We start from the raw sequence: 14,266 nt of genomic DNA, 5'->3' as shown, positions 1-14,266 counted from the left end.
CAACATGGCCGAATATGAGGCATACGCCCTCGGGATCCAAGCGGTGATTGACTTCAACGTCAAGTTGCTCAAAGTGTACGAAGACTCAGCCTTGGTGATTCACTAGCTGAAGAGGGAATGAGAGACTAGGGATCATAAGCTGATACCCTATCAAACTTACATCAAGAAGTTGGATGAGTTCTTCAATGATGTCTCTTTCCACCACGTTCCCAGAGAGGAGAATCAAATGACCGATGCGCTCGCCACTCTAGCAGCATCCTTGTTTCAGCTGACTCCGCATGAAGACTTGCTATACATCGAGTTTAGATGTCGTGGCAAGCCCGTGCATTTCTTTTTTATATAAGAGGAAGAAGATGGTAAACCTTGGTACTTCGACATCAAGCAATACATAAAAAACAAGGAGTACCCACAAGAGGCTTCTGACAACGAAAAAAGAACATTAAGAAGGTTAGCAGCCGATTTTTTCTTGAGTGGAAGCATTATATACAAAACAAACCATGACATGGTTTTACTCCGATGTGTGGATGGAAGGAAGGCTGAACAGATGCTAGTAGAAGTCCACAAAGGTTCCTTTGGAACACATGCCAACAGGCATGCTGTGGCATGAAAGATTCTAAGGGCGTGGTATTATTAGCTCACCATAGAGAGTGACTACTGCATCCATGTTAGGAAATGCCACAAATGCCAGACATTCGCGGACAATGTCAACGCTCTGCCCATGCCTTTAAACATTTTGGTAGCACCATGGCCCTTCTCCATGTGGGGAATAGATGTGATCGAGGCCATTGAGCCCAAGGCTTCGAACGAGCATCGCTTCATCCTGGTTGCGATCAATTACTTCACCAAATGGGTTGAAGTCGCCTCATACTCTAGCGTCATAAGAAGCATGGTGGTCAGGTTCATTAAAAAGGAAATAATCTGCCGGTATGGACTACCCAGGAAGATTATCACAGACAATGCCACCAATCTGAATAACAAGATGATGAAGGAATTATGCGAGGACTTCAAGATCCAACACCACAATTCCACACCTTACAGGCCCAAGATGAATGGGGCAGTTGAAGCAGCCAACAAGAACATCAAGAAGATTATTGAGAAGATAACCGTGTCATATAAGGATTGGCACGAGATGCTCCCTTTCGCGCTACATCGTTATCAAACCTCGGTATGCACATCAACCAGGGTAACACCATTTTCATTGGTGTACAGAATGGAAGCCGTATTACCGTTTGAGGTAGAGGTTCCTTCTTTGAGGATCCTGGCAGAGTCCGGGTTGAAAGAGTCAGAGTGGGATCAAGCACACTTTGATCAGCTCAATCTTATAGAAGGCAAGTGTCTGGCAGCTATGAGCCACGAGCGTCTGTACCAGAGACGGGTAAAGAACGCTTTCGACAAGAAGGTACGTCCGTACAAATTCAACGAGGGGGACCTTGTTCTAAAGAAGTTATCCCAAGCCCTAAAGGACAATAGGGGAAAGTGGGCTCCAAACTATAAAGGGTCTTTCATCGTAAAGAAGGCATTCTCCGAAGGAGCACTGGTGCTCGCCAACATGGATGATAAGGAGTTGCCTTCACCTGTGAACACCGATATCGTCAAGCGATATTATGCTTAGCACTTAGGGTAGCTACGAGACTCACTACATGATTATACTCAGAGGCACCCCAAAGATTTTTTGTCCTTTGTAAACTCTGATCGCAACATCTAATGAACATTCGATTGGTGATTAACATTTCAACCCTTGTGTTGTGCCTGTTATTGCTTTAAAATGTGCATTCTCTTTTTTTGGGGGTTCGAGCCATCTCGCTTGATCTATAGGGGTGTGATCAAGGCCGTACCCGAATCAAACAAATATTAAAATGTAGTAACTAAGAAGTGATCCTAGGTCGTTTCCCAATGAGCAATGATACACCAAATGTTCATAACAGATAGCAGGAAATAGTAACAAATTGGGGGGGGGGGGGGTTGTTTGCTTTTGTAAATTAAACAACGAGTAAAATTGAATTAGAAATTATCAGAATTAAAATACGTTGCTTCCCCTTGATTCACAAGCAAGTCTCTTATCCTAGGTTGCGAGAATTTATCCTTTATCAGTTCAACTACTTAATCCAACCCTAAATTAAATTACTAAGCGAAATTTAACATAGAGCATTCATTATGTGATTAAGCATCACACACACTAATTACTCATAAACGATCATTAAGCATGAACGTAAATTAAGCGTAGACACAATTAATCAAGCACTAAGCATGCATGAATTAATAGCAACAAATTCAGAGTAATTAGTGAAGAGGAAAAACTGAACAAAATTTAACAGTAATAATAGAACCTCAAAGAGAACTGTGCTTGATCCTCAAGAGAAAACAACGTTGCAGACTTAGCCTTCCATTAATCAAATAGAGAACAAAATTTTATTGATAAAACTAAAAGTCTGAACTGGAATTGTAAAGAAACGAAAATAAAACAGAAAGAGAAGAGAGACTAAAACTAAAAACGAAAAATAGAAGAGAGAGAGGAGAGAGAGAACTAAATTAGAACCTTGGTGTTGTTATATAGTTTTTCAGTCCCAAAGCTTACAAATCTGTTTTAAATCCAAGCCCATAAGTAAAATCAAATCAAATCTAGATAAGATAAGATCTAGATGAAATAATATCTAGATGAGATCAACACTAAATAATATCTAGATAAGATAACATAAGATCTAATTTTGTAGAATAAATTAGTCTGCCCTCTTCAAGTCCAAGCCCAATTCTGGATTCAAGCCCAAGCCCAATTCTAGATTCAAACTCAATGCTTCATTAATTCCTGAAATTAGATTAAAAACATCAAATTAGCTGAATGGGCCCAAATAATAAAACTGGCTAATTAATTTGACAATTAAGACTAATTAGTACTTAAAATGGTGCAAAAAAGGTTAAGAAATAGGAGAAAATAATGGCATATCAAAACCCCCCATACTTAGCCTTTTGCACTCTTGGGCAAAATGAAATAAAGAACAAAATCCAAGGATATCAAAGAGAGACAAACAAAAAATTTACATATTTCTCAATGAACATCAAGGAATGAAAGGAATGGGTAACATCTAACATGAAGAGATCCAAAGAGTCAAGACATTCGTGAAAATCATCCAAGCAACCCAATCATGGAAAAATAGTTAATCATCTCAATAATGAAAAATGATTAAGCCTCACAAGATATACACTCTATCTCTCAAGTGTCTAGGTTACTGTTTACTCTCGAAGCATCCATGAAAACAAACACCACATAGACTTGGCAAAATTCTAAAATTGACAAACAACTTGACAACACATGCATATGAGGATCAAAAGGTCTTTAAAGGTTGTAATGGGGCCAAGGACAAGGTAGGGAAAAAAATATGGAATAAGTAGCTAAATCCCAAAGGAATAGAGGAGCAACGGGGAATAAGTAGAAATTAAGCACAAGTAGTAAACCCAAACCCTCTAATATCAACAAAATCAATCAAGGCTCCCAAATCAACTCCTCATAACAAGACCTCATTTATTCAACTTCACTTCTTTTCTTTTCTTTTTTGAACAGTACGAATTTGCAGCAATTGAAATTGTTTTTTTTTAATTTTCTTTTTTGAAGAACGAATTTGAAGATTAAAGCAAGAACTAGGCAATATACAGATACATCAAGCATGGCCAAAAATCATATCTTCCAATGAAACATACCCCCCACACTTATTCCTAGCTTATTCCCAAAACAATTCCAAAGCTCCAAAATTTCTTAAGGGTAAGGTGATATCATGGTTTTTCACTTAAGGCTTGTAATGAGCTTCAAAACAAAGAAAGGGGAACATAGGCTCAAAGGGGCTATCAAAGGAATTAATTCAAGGTAAGTCCATTTGGCTAGAAGCTTATAAGAACAAAATTGCCTTAATCATTTCCAAATATGCATGTGAATTAGGAAGCATCAACAAGAATTAAGCCAAGGCTATTGTGCAAGCAATCAATGGGGAAAAACACACCAAATGATTATGATGATGGATGGCTCAAATTCTCACAAAGGTAAACTTATCACTTTCAATTTGAGTTTTCAAAACTATCATGACATGTAGAGGAAAAACAAGGATTTCAAATCACAAAATGTCAAGAAACTTTTATTTTTAGAACAATTACCCATTACTTGAACATATCCTATAATTCAAAGACAAGCATGCAAATTTAACACAACAAAACTAACAAAATTAAACTAGAACCCAACAAAACTAACAAAATTAAATTAATTTAGCACAACTAACAAAACTAGCAAAACCAAAGAACACACTCCCCCCATACTTAAACAACACATTGTCCTCAATGTGGCACAATTAAAAGATTAAAAGCAATTAAACCATCAAATAGAATCGAACAAATGTAATAAAAGTAAAGAAGAAGATAGGAAAAGAAAAACTCCCTAAGTCATGGTGGAAAGGAAGTAAGCTGAAGTAAGGAGATCTTGTGAGCAAGGACAACCCCCAATGTGTAATTGGATGGATCGAACATTAGCTCAAATGGGGTTGTCCAATCAGGTGCCTCCTTTTACAACAAGTGGGATAGTGGAAGGGCTATTTTGCTAAAATCTCTTATAAAGCGCCTGTAGAATCCTGCCAGGCGTTCAAGCATTTGGTCAATGAATGGTAGTGGAAAATGGTCCTTTTTGGTAACCTGGTTCAGCCTCCTATAGTCGATGCGTACTCTCCAACTGTTCTGCACCCGAGTAGGAATTGGTTCCTCCTTCTCATTTTTCATCACCGTGAGGCCGGTTTTCTTTGGAACTACCTAGATGGGACTCACCCATTGGCTATCAGAGATAGGATAAATGATTCCAACTTGCAAAAGCTTGGTTACCTCCTTCTTCACTACATCAAGAATCACCGGGTTGAGTCTTCTCTGTGGTTGTCTTACTGGTTTAGCTCCATCTTCTAAATTTATTCGATGCATACATGTGGATGGGCTAACACCAAGAATGTCCGCCAGGGTCCAGCCTATAGCTTTCATATGCTTCTTGAGAACTGATAACAGCTTCTCCTCTTGCTCATCAACAAAGGAGGCAGATATAATTACTGGAAAACTTTTGCTATCATCCAAGTAAGCATATTTTAAATTTGATGGCAGAGGCTTCAATTCTGGTGTGGATGGCTGGATAGTGGTAGAAAGAGATGGTTTCTCAGCCTGTACCTCATAAAGAAAGTCAGAGGTATATGTACTTCCTGAAACATGGTTAGTTCTATCTGACTCTATAAAATCAATCTCAAGAGGTAAAACATCAGCAAACATGTAATCAATATCAAATTCAGATTCACTCTCAGCATCAAATTCAGACATATGATCAAGTACAAATTCAGATTCAATGCATGAAGAGTGACAGGCATGTAGATTAGAATGAAGATCAATCATGTATTCATCAACAATATGGTCAATTATTTCAACACGAAATATAGAAAGATCTTCAAATGGGTGTTTCATAGCATCAAGAATATTAAAACGAACAGTTATATCACCAAACTCCATAGATAGTGTACCTGCATATACATCTATCTTAGTTCTAGCAGTTTTCATAAAAGGTCTGCCTAGAATGATGGGAACTGATCCTTTAGAAAATTCCTCCTCCATATTTAAAATATAAAAATCAACAGGGAAAATCAACTCACCAACTATAACTAAGACATCCTCTATGAAACCAGCAGGATAGGCAACACTTCTATTAGCTAAATGAATTACCATATTAGTTGACTGCAAAGGACCTAGAGATAGAGAATTAAAAATAGACAGAGGCATAACACTAACAGAAGCTCCTAAATCTAGCATGGCATTGTCAAACTTATTGTTCCCTATAATACAAGGTATGTTGAATGTACCTGGATCTTTACATTTTTCAAGGATTTGGGGAACAGATTTACCAATCAATGCGGAGACATTTCTGCCCATACTAATTCTTTCACTTCCTTTAAGCTTCCGCTTATTAGTGCACAGAGCTCCTTCAAGAATTTAGCATATCTTGGAATTTGCTTTATTGCATCCAGCAGAGGTATGTTTACCTCTACTTTCCTAAATGTTTCCAAGATCTCCTTCTCTGCCTCTTCCATTTTTTTGTTGGAAATTGCTCTTGGAGGGAATGGAAGAGGGATATGCTGCTTCTCTTTAGATTCACCTGCATAGAAATTGTTAGGTAACTTACTCTTTAAATTTTTGTCATCATCTTTTTCTGGAGTAGAGTGAGGTTGGGCAGGTTCATTGGCGGATGAGGAAGATGCTACTAGTTGAGGTCCTTGACACTGCTTTCCTGACCTTAATGTAATGGCACTCACATTTTTGGAATTCTGGACAGATTGAGAAGGTAATCTATCAGAATTCTAGGACTGTTGTTGATTTAACTGTGTAGCCAACTGTCCCATCTGATTAAGCTCTGAATGGAGGCCTTGGTCTCTTGCTGAAACTGCATGTTTTGCATAGTCATTTTCCTCACAAGTTCTTCAAGGGAAGGTTGCGGAGGGGCCTCAACTGTTTGCTGTTTCTGGGGTTGTTGTTGTTGTTGCTGCTGAATTGGTGGAGGAACGTATGGTCTGCTTGGGTCAGCAGCATTTTGAAAATAAGTCTGTTGTTGTTGCTGTTGTTGTTGTGAAGGATTCGACCATCTAAGGTTGGGATGATTCCTCTATCCGGGATTGTACCTGTTGCTGGAGAGGTCATAATTATTCTGTTGTGACTGATTTTGCTATTGAGGTTGAGGATGTCTGTTGTAGATGTTTGCAGCATAAGCTTCAGGCTGTTCAATTGCTTCAGATTGTTGCACAGAAGGGCAAAGGTGATGGAAGCTTGCTTGTGGAGCTTCTATGGAGGCTGGATCTTTGAGCTTCAATGGGGTCCTTTAATGGTGATTTTTCACCATGGAGATGCAGCGGAAGACAAAGGAGAAGAGGTGAGAGGAGGCGCCATCCATTAAGGAATAAGCCATGGAAAAAAAGAGCTTCACCACCAAGATGAGCCTTGGATAAGAAGCTTGGAAGGATGCTTCAATGGAGGAAAAGAAAGAGGGAGAGAAAGAGAGAGGGGGGAGCACGAAATTGAAGGAAGAAAAAGGGAGAGAAGTTGAACTTTGAGTTGTGTCTCACAAGACTCTCATTCATCAAAGTTACAACAAGTGTTACACATGCTTCTATTTATAGACTAGGTAGCTTCCTTGAGAAGATTTCTTGAGAAAACTTCCTTGAGAAGATTTCTTGAGAAAATTTCCTTGAGAAGCTTCTTTGAGAAAACTTCCTTGAGAAGCTAGAGCTTAGCTACACACACCCCTCTCATAACTAAGCTCACCTCCTTGAGAAGCTTCCTTAAGAAGATTCCTAAAGAAGCTAGAGCTTAGCTACACATACCTTTCTAATAGCTAAGCTCACCTCCTTGAGATGAGAAGCTAGAACTTAGCTACACACCCCCTATAATAGCTAAGCTCACCCCCATGACAAAAACCATGAAAATACAAAAAAAGGTCCTTACTACAAAGACTACTCAAAATGCCCCGAAATACAAGGCTAAAACCCTATACTACTAGAATGGCCAAAATATAAGGCCCAAACGAAGGAAAAACCTATTCTAATATTTACAAAGATAAGCGGGCTCATACTTAACCCATGGGCTCGAAATCTACCCTAAGGCTCATGAGAACCCTAGGGCCTACCCTTGGATCTCTAGCCCAATCTACTTGGAGTCTTCTACCCAATGCCCTTGCGGGATAGGATTGCATCATTCCCTCCACCATGGAAAGGATTTGACCTCAAATCCCGAGGTTCTTCATACTCTGGGCTCCTTCCCTCAACACCTGTAAAAAGAACAAAAACATATGTATTAGTTGTGTTTGGTATATTGAAGTAAGGTAAGGTCTGAAAACCCATTTCCTGGGCATCTTCCCATGAAGGAACATGGTTTCTCACCAACTCAATGAGTGGTGCTACAAGTATAGAAAAATATGGGACAAACCTTTTGTAAAAGTTTGTTAAGTCATGGAAGCCCCAAATTTTTCTTATACTTGGTGGAGTGGGCCACTCAGGAGTGACCTTTATTCTCTTAGGGTTCATGGGAACCCCTTGACCACTATTTAAAAAATTCAGGAAATTAATGCAATAAAGCGTACCTTTTTCTATATTTTTGTGTTGATTATTCCTACAAAAAAATACGACAAACCTAAAGTGTCCCATATGAGCACCTAAGTTTGTATTAAAACCAAAAATAAGAACAAACCTACCTAATGAGTCCCTATGTACATGAATCATGAAGATGTTGTGTGCATGACCGATTTTACAAAAGAAGGTGGCAACACTCAACACATTCATCATATCACTTATTTTAGGGATTTGGTGCCTAATAATACCTATTTTGGGCACCAACAAAGCAGAAGGATTTAAGCTCTTATGAACCAAACCCTCATCCAACAACTCTTTTACTTGGGGAATAACCTCAAGCCCAAGAGGTGTGACAGTGCTAACAAGTGTCTTTTTACAAAGGAGAAGATGTGGAGGTTGTCTAAGAGGGGAAGTTTCTTTAATATTTGTCTTTATTTCAAAATGACTTTCCTTCTTAGCTAACCTCTTGGAGGAGACACTTACCTCCTTACACTCCTCCTTAACCATTAAAGGTTGTCCTTCTTCTTGGGGATAGATTTCTTCCCTAGATTCTTCCCCTATTGCTTCTTCATTTTCATTAGTGGAAGGTGAAGTAGTAGCCTCATCTTGGCTACTATAAATATCTTGGCCCCTCATAATCATGGTTTTCGTGGTGGGGCATTGAGAAGTAATGTGTCCTCTTCCAAGACATTTAAAGCACTTTATAGAGCTAGTCTTCTCTTGCATACTAGCCTCAGGGGCTTGCTTTTCTATTATCTTCCCCTTATCATCTTTGGGCTTAGAAGGTATCACCCCTAAGATTCCTTGACCTTGGTCTTTCTTTGGATAAGAGTGAGAGCCATAAGATTTTGAAGTAGACTTCTCTTTAAGTTGTTGCTCTACCCTTATTTCCCAATCTAAGTTAGCCTCTACATTGTCCTTCTCATAGAAGTATGGGAGGTTAATGTTAGCCTCTTGAGGCTTTCTTTCCTTTTCTCTCCTATGGGAGTGAGGTCTATGATGTGACCTATGCCTTCCTTCATAATAGTCGCGAAGTTCTTCACTTAGGCTCTTGCAAGAGTTATGACTACTATAGGAGGCATGTTTTTCTCTTTTCATTTCTTTCATTATTTTTCTTCTTTCTTCCTCTCTTATTTTCTTTCTTTCATCTTGACATATTTCTTCCACTCTTTTTTTTCCTTTTTCTTTTCTCTCTTGTTTTTCTTTCCATAACTTGAGGGAACTCAACTCATCTAAGATTCTAGATAAAGGGTCTTTATGACTAGTACCCTTGCCATTAATACTAGATGAATGATGACTCATGTTGGTTCCTAAGTTGTGGTTCTTTCTTGTTGGAGGTTTGAAAACAAAAGGTAAAAGAAACTATGGTTGAAACTAGCCAAAATAAACACTAAAAGTGGTGTGAAAGAGAAGGTAAAAACTAATTGGTAACATGAAAGCTATCTAGGCGGTTTGACAATGGAAGGTAAAAGAAATAAGCTACGAAAGTAAGCAAGAAATGTAAACTAGGCGAATCCTAAGAGTGTTTGGATGACCACATTCAAGGTTCCCAACAAAACACTCACTAACCTAAGGAAAATTTGCCTAAAATTATTACACACAAATGGAAGTTTGGTAACCTATTGGAGGCTCCCAACACACTTCCAATGAAAGGCCTTTTTGTTACAAAAACTTGAAAGCAATGAAGGTAAGTAAATTGCAAATTACAAAATTACAAAACGGTCCTCAATTTTGGTGGTTGTTCTCTCTTTGGTGATTCACTCAATTTGGAGTGCTTCTTAGTCCAATAGCTCTTAAGGTGGTTGGCCCCTTGCTTCTGGACTCAAATTCTTCAAGGGATGGCACCAATCCTCCTTCCAATTCCCTATATGGCAACCCGCAAACAAGGAAACAAAGAGACAAGCAATAACCAAAGACCAAAAAAAAAAAAATGAAATGAAAGCTAAACCAATGGAGTTTTAACAAGACAATTTTTCAAGGATTATTCAACAATTAAAGCAATGAAAAGGACATAGAAGCAAGCTAGGACTCAAAGAGAAACTTAGAATGGCTCTAGAGTAGAGTAAAAAAAACTGAAAAAAAAAAGACTCAACAAAACTCTAGCTTTGGCACTTGTCTTCACACTAATTTTGAATTGAAATTTCCAATTATAGAATAAATTTTGAGCCAAAACAACAAGCACCCTTCCCTTTCACCTTTTTTTTCTGGATACTGATTTTCCTGCCAACTTGTGCGATTTTTCGTATTTTTTCCTTTTATCCAAATCACTTGTTTCTTTTTTTATAACTTTTTTCCAGATGTCTAGAAAATTCAGTAAAAATTTCAGCTCAAAATTCAAAGTAACCAATTCTCAGTAATTTTTACAAGTTTGTATGCCCAAGCTGCCAGCACCAGCGATTTGTTTCTTTAAGCATGGTATATTGATTGCCTTGGGCTTACTTTCAACCTTCCTATGTATGTTGAACTCACTAGGATTGTTTACCACAGTTTTCGGAGTTCAATATTCACTTAGGATCAACATTTCAGCCAGCAATTCAATCACCAAAACTCAAATTCACAATAGACACAATCATAAAGAAACCTAAAAGTTCAAGAAAAGGTTCACAATCAAAGACTCTCTAAGAATTTTGCATGAACATGTTAAGGACTAATTAACATGAAAGATTTGACTCAAATCAAATAATAGGCTAAAAGAATTTCATACACTCATGAACAAATGAGTTAGACAAAGAAACAAGAAAATAGAATTCAGCACAACATAAGAAATCTTATGTGACAAGTTTCATGACTAGACATGACTTCTATGACAAAACTACAATAGGTGAACAAGTCACTCTAGATTTTTTGAGGTTTTCTTCTACTTTAATATTTTTGTAAGAATTTTATGGTTTAGGTTTCAGCCACCAAAAATAACAAGACAAAACTCAAAGGAACCTAAACTCAACACAATTCATGGTTCAAGAACAAGAACAAGAAATTTGAACCATAGAAAATCAAATCTAGTTTTTATAGCAAGTTTAATTGGTGGAAACTCTAAAGAATCATGTTAACAACATTTAGAACAAGACATGTGAGGAGATACATGGAGAAAAATGAAGAAACAACAATGGAAGAGAAGGTAAAGAAAAAAAATTAATGGAGGTTTAAGGAGCACCTACTTGAAGCTCTTGTGCTCTGATTACCACTTGATGGAAGCTTGCTTGTGGAGCTTCTATGGAGGCTGGATCTTTGAGCTTCAATGGGGTCCTTTAATGGTGATTTTTCACCATGGAGATGCAGCGGAAGACAAAGGAGAAGAGGTGAGAGGAGGCGCCATCCATTAAGGAATAAGCCATGGAAAAAAAGAGCTTCACCACCAAGATGAGCCTTGGATAAGAAGCTTGGAAGGATGCTTCAATGGAGGAAAAGAAAGAGGGAGAGAAAGAGAGAGGGGGGAGCACGAAATTGAAGGAAGAAAAAGGGAGAGAAGTTGAACTTTGAGTTGTGTCTCACAAGACTCTCATTCATCAAAGTTACAACAAGTGTTACACATGCTTCTATTTATAGACTAGGTAGCTTCCTTGAGAAGATTTCTTGAGAAAACTTCCTTGAGAAGCTTCTTTGAGAAAACTTCCTTGAAAAGCTAGAGCTTAGCTACACACACCCCTCTCATAACTAAGCTCACCTCCTTGAGAAGCTTCCTTAAGAAGATTCCTAAAGAAGCTAGAGCTTAGCTACACATACCTTTCTAATAGCTAAGCTCACCTCCTTGAGATGAGAAGCTAGAACTTAGCTACACACCCCCTATAATAGCTAAGCTCACCCCCATGACAAAAACCATGAAAATACAAAAAAAGGTCCTTACTACAAAGACTACTCAAAATGCCCCGAAATACAAGGCTAAAACCCTATACTACTAGAATGGCCAAAATACAAGGCCCAAACGAAGGAAAAACCTATTCTAATATTTACAAAGATAAGCGGGCTCATACTTAACCCATGGGCTCGAAATCTACCCTAAGGCTCATGAGAACCCTAGGGCCTACCCTTGGATCTCTAGCCCAATCTACTTGGAGTCTTCTACCCAATGCCCTTGCGGGATAGGATTGCATCAAAAGGTCTGTGTAGTGGTCGGCAGAGGGGCATAAACCACAAAGTCTGGCGACAGGTGCAGATTTTTGATTCATGGCCAGTTGGGTTACCAGGTCAACCAAGGCATCTAGTTTACCTCCAAGCTTCTTAGTCTCACCTGATGAATTTGTGGCTATTTCATGCACTCCTCTAATGACAATAGCATCACTTCTGGCACTAAATTGCTGGGAGTTTGAAGTCATCATCTCAATTAAATTTCTTGCTTCAGAAGGGGTCATGTCTCCAAGGGCTCCACCACTGGAAGCATCTATCATACTTCTCTCCATGTTGCTGAGTCCTTCATAAAAATATTGGAGAAGAAGCTGCTCTGAAATCTGGTGGTGAGGGCAACTGGCACATAATTTTTTAAATCTCTCTTAGTATTCATATAGGCTCTCTCCACTGAGTTGTCTAATACCTGAAATATCCTTCCTGACGGTCGTGGTCCTGGAAGCAGGGAAAAGTTTTTCTAAGAATACTCTCTTGAGGTCATCCCAGCTTGTGATGGACCTTGGAGCAAGGTAATATAGCCAGTCCTTTGCCACTCCCTCTATAGAATGAGGAAAGGCCTTCAGAAATATGTGATCCTCCTGGACATCTGGTGGTTTCATGGTGGAGCAGACAATATGGAATTCTTTCAGATGCTTGTGTGGGTCTTCACCTGCAAGGCCATGAAACTTTGGAAGCAAATGGATTAGTCCAGTTTTAAGAACATATGGGACATCCTCATCAGGGTATTGGATGCACAAGCTTTCGTAGGTGAAATCCGGTGCAGCCATTTCCCTTAGAGTCCTCTCACGGTGTGGAGGTTGTGCCATATTCTCAGAATGTACAAAATTAGAATGTTCAAAATTATAATGCTCAAAATCACCAATATCAAAATGCTCAGGATGCTCAAAAGGTACTAAATGATGTCTAACTAATCTATGAAATGTCCTATCTATCTCAGGATCAAAGGGTTGTAAGTCAGATGGATTTCCTCTAGTCATACACTAAATTCAGCATGCACAACTAGTTGCCTTCTTATGCAAGTAACAGTGTAGGTTTGAACTACAGCTACCATCAAATGATGTCCAAATGACTTGAAATTTTGTGAGCAACCTTATAAAATGATGAGAAGATAGTACAAAAAATTTCAAATGACAATTTGAAGTCTAACTATATAAGCTAAAAATGATAAGTTAAGAAAAATAAGAGAATAATACCTGAAAAATAAAAAACTTTTGACAGAATCACTTTTTTTGGATGATAGAGACCTCAGTCGGCCTATGGTGGCTTGCCACAAGCAAAAGTGGTCGCTAAATCCGTCGCAAGCAAAAGTGGTCGCTAAATCCGTCGCAAAACACTATTCATAGCAAAACACCCAAAACTGAAACATGGGAAGCGCTTAACAGAAAAACTAAAACAGAACACACACTAAACAAAATACCAAGCACTAAACAACACTAACACACACACTAACACAACACTAACAATTAAACATAAAACACGAAAGAATTAAACACTATCACGACACTAGCTATTATGAACCTTTGGACACTGCTCCCTGGCAACGGCACCAAATTTGATCGAGGTCGTATCCAAATCAAATAAATATTAAAATGTAGTAACTAGGAAGTGATCCTAGGTCATTTCCCAACGAGCAATGATACACCAAATGTTCATAACAGATAGTAGGAAATAGTAACAAATTGGGGGGAGGGGGGGTTGTTTGCTTTTGTAAATTAAATAGCGAGTAAAATTGAATTAGAAATTATCAGAATTAAAATACGTTGCTTCCCCTTGATTCACAAGCAAGTCTCTTATCCTAGGTTGCAAGAATTTATCCTTTATCAGTTCAACCACTTAATCCAACCCTAAATTAAATTACTAAGCGAAATTTAACATAGAGCATTCATTATGTGATTAAGCATCACACACACCAATTACTCATAAACGATCATAAAGCATGAACGTAAATTAAGAGCAGAGACAATTAATCAAGCACTAAGCATGCATGAATTAATAGCAACAAATTCAGAGTAATTAGTGAAGAGGAA

At 38.3% G+C, this 14,266-nt stretch overlaps 1 non-coding gene across 1 annotated transcript; it reads left to right on the top strand.

Annotated features, from left to right (window-relative positions):
- The first annotated feature begins 12,560 nt into the window (after window positions 1-12,560).
- LOC113000260 (small nucleolar RNA R71) lies at window positions 12,561-12,667 on the top strand. The gene has a single exon (XR_003265551.1). It is a non-coding gene; the product is annotated as a small nucleolar RNA R71 (small nucleolar RNA).
- Window positions 12,668-14,266: the final 1,599 nt, after the last annotated feature.

The sequence above is a fragment of the Glycine max genome, chromosome 18, assembly GCF_000004515.6.
Source record: "Glycine max cultivar Williams 82 chromosome 18, Glycine_max_v4.0, whole genome shotgun sequence".
NCBI lineage: Eukaryota > Viridiplantae > Streptophyta > Magnoliopsida > Fabales > Fabaceae > Glycine > Glycine max.
This window is presented reverse-complemented; position numbering and strand designations above follow the sequence as displayed.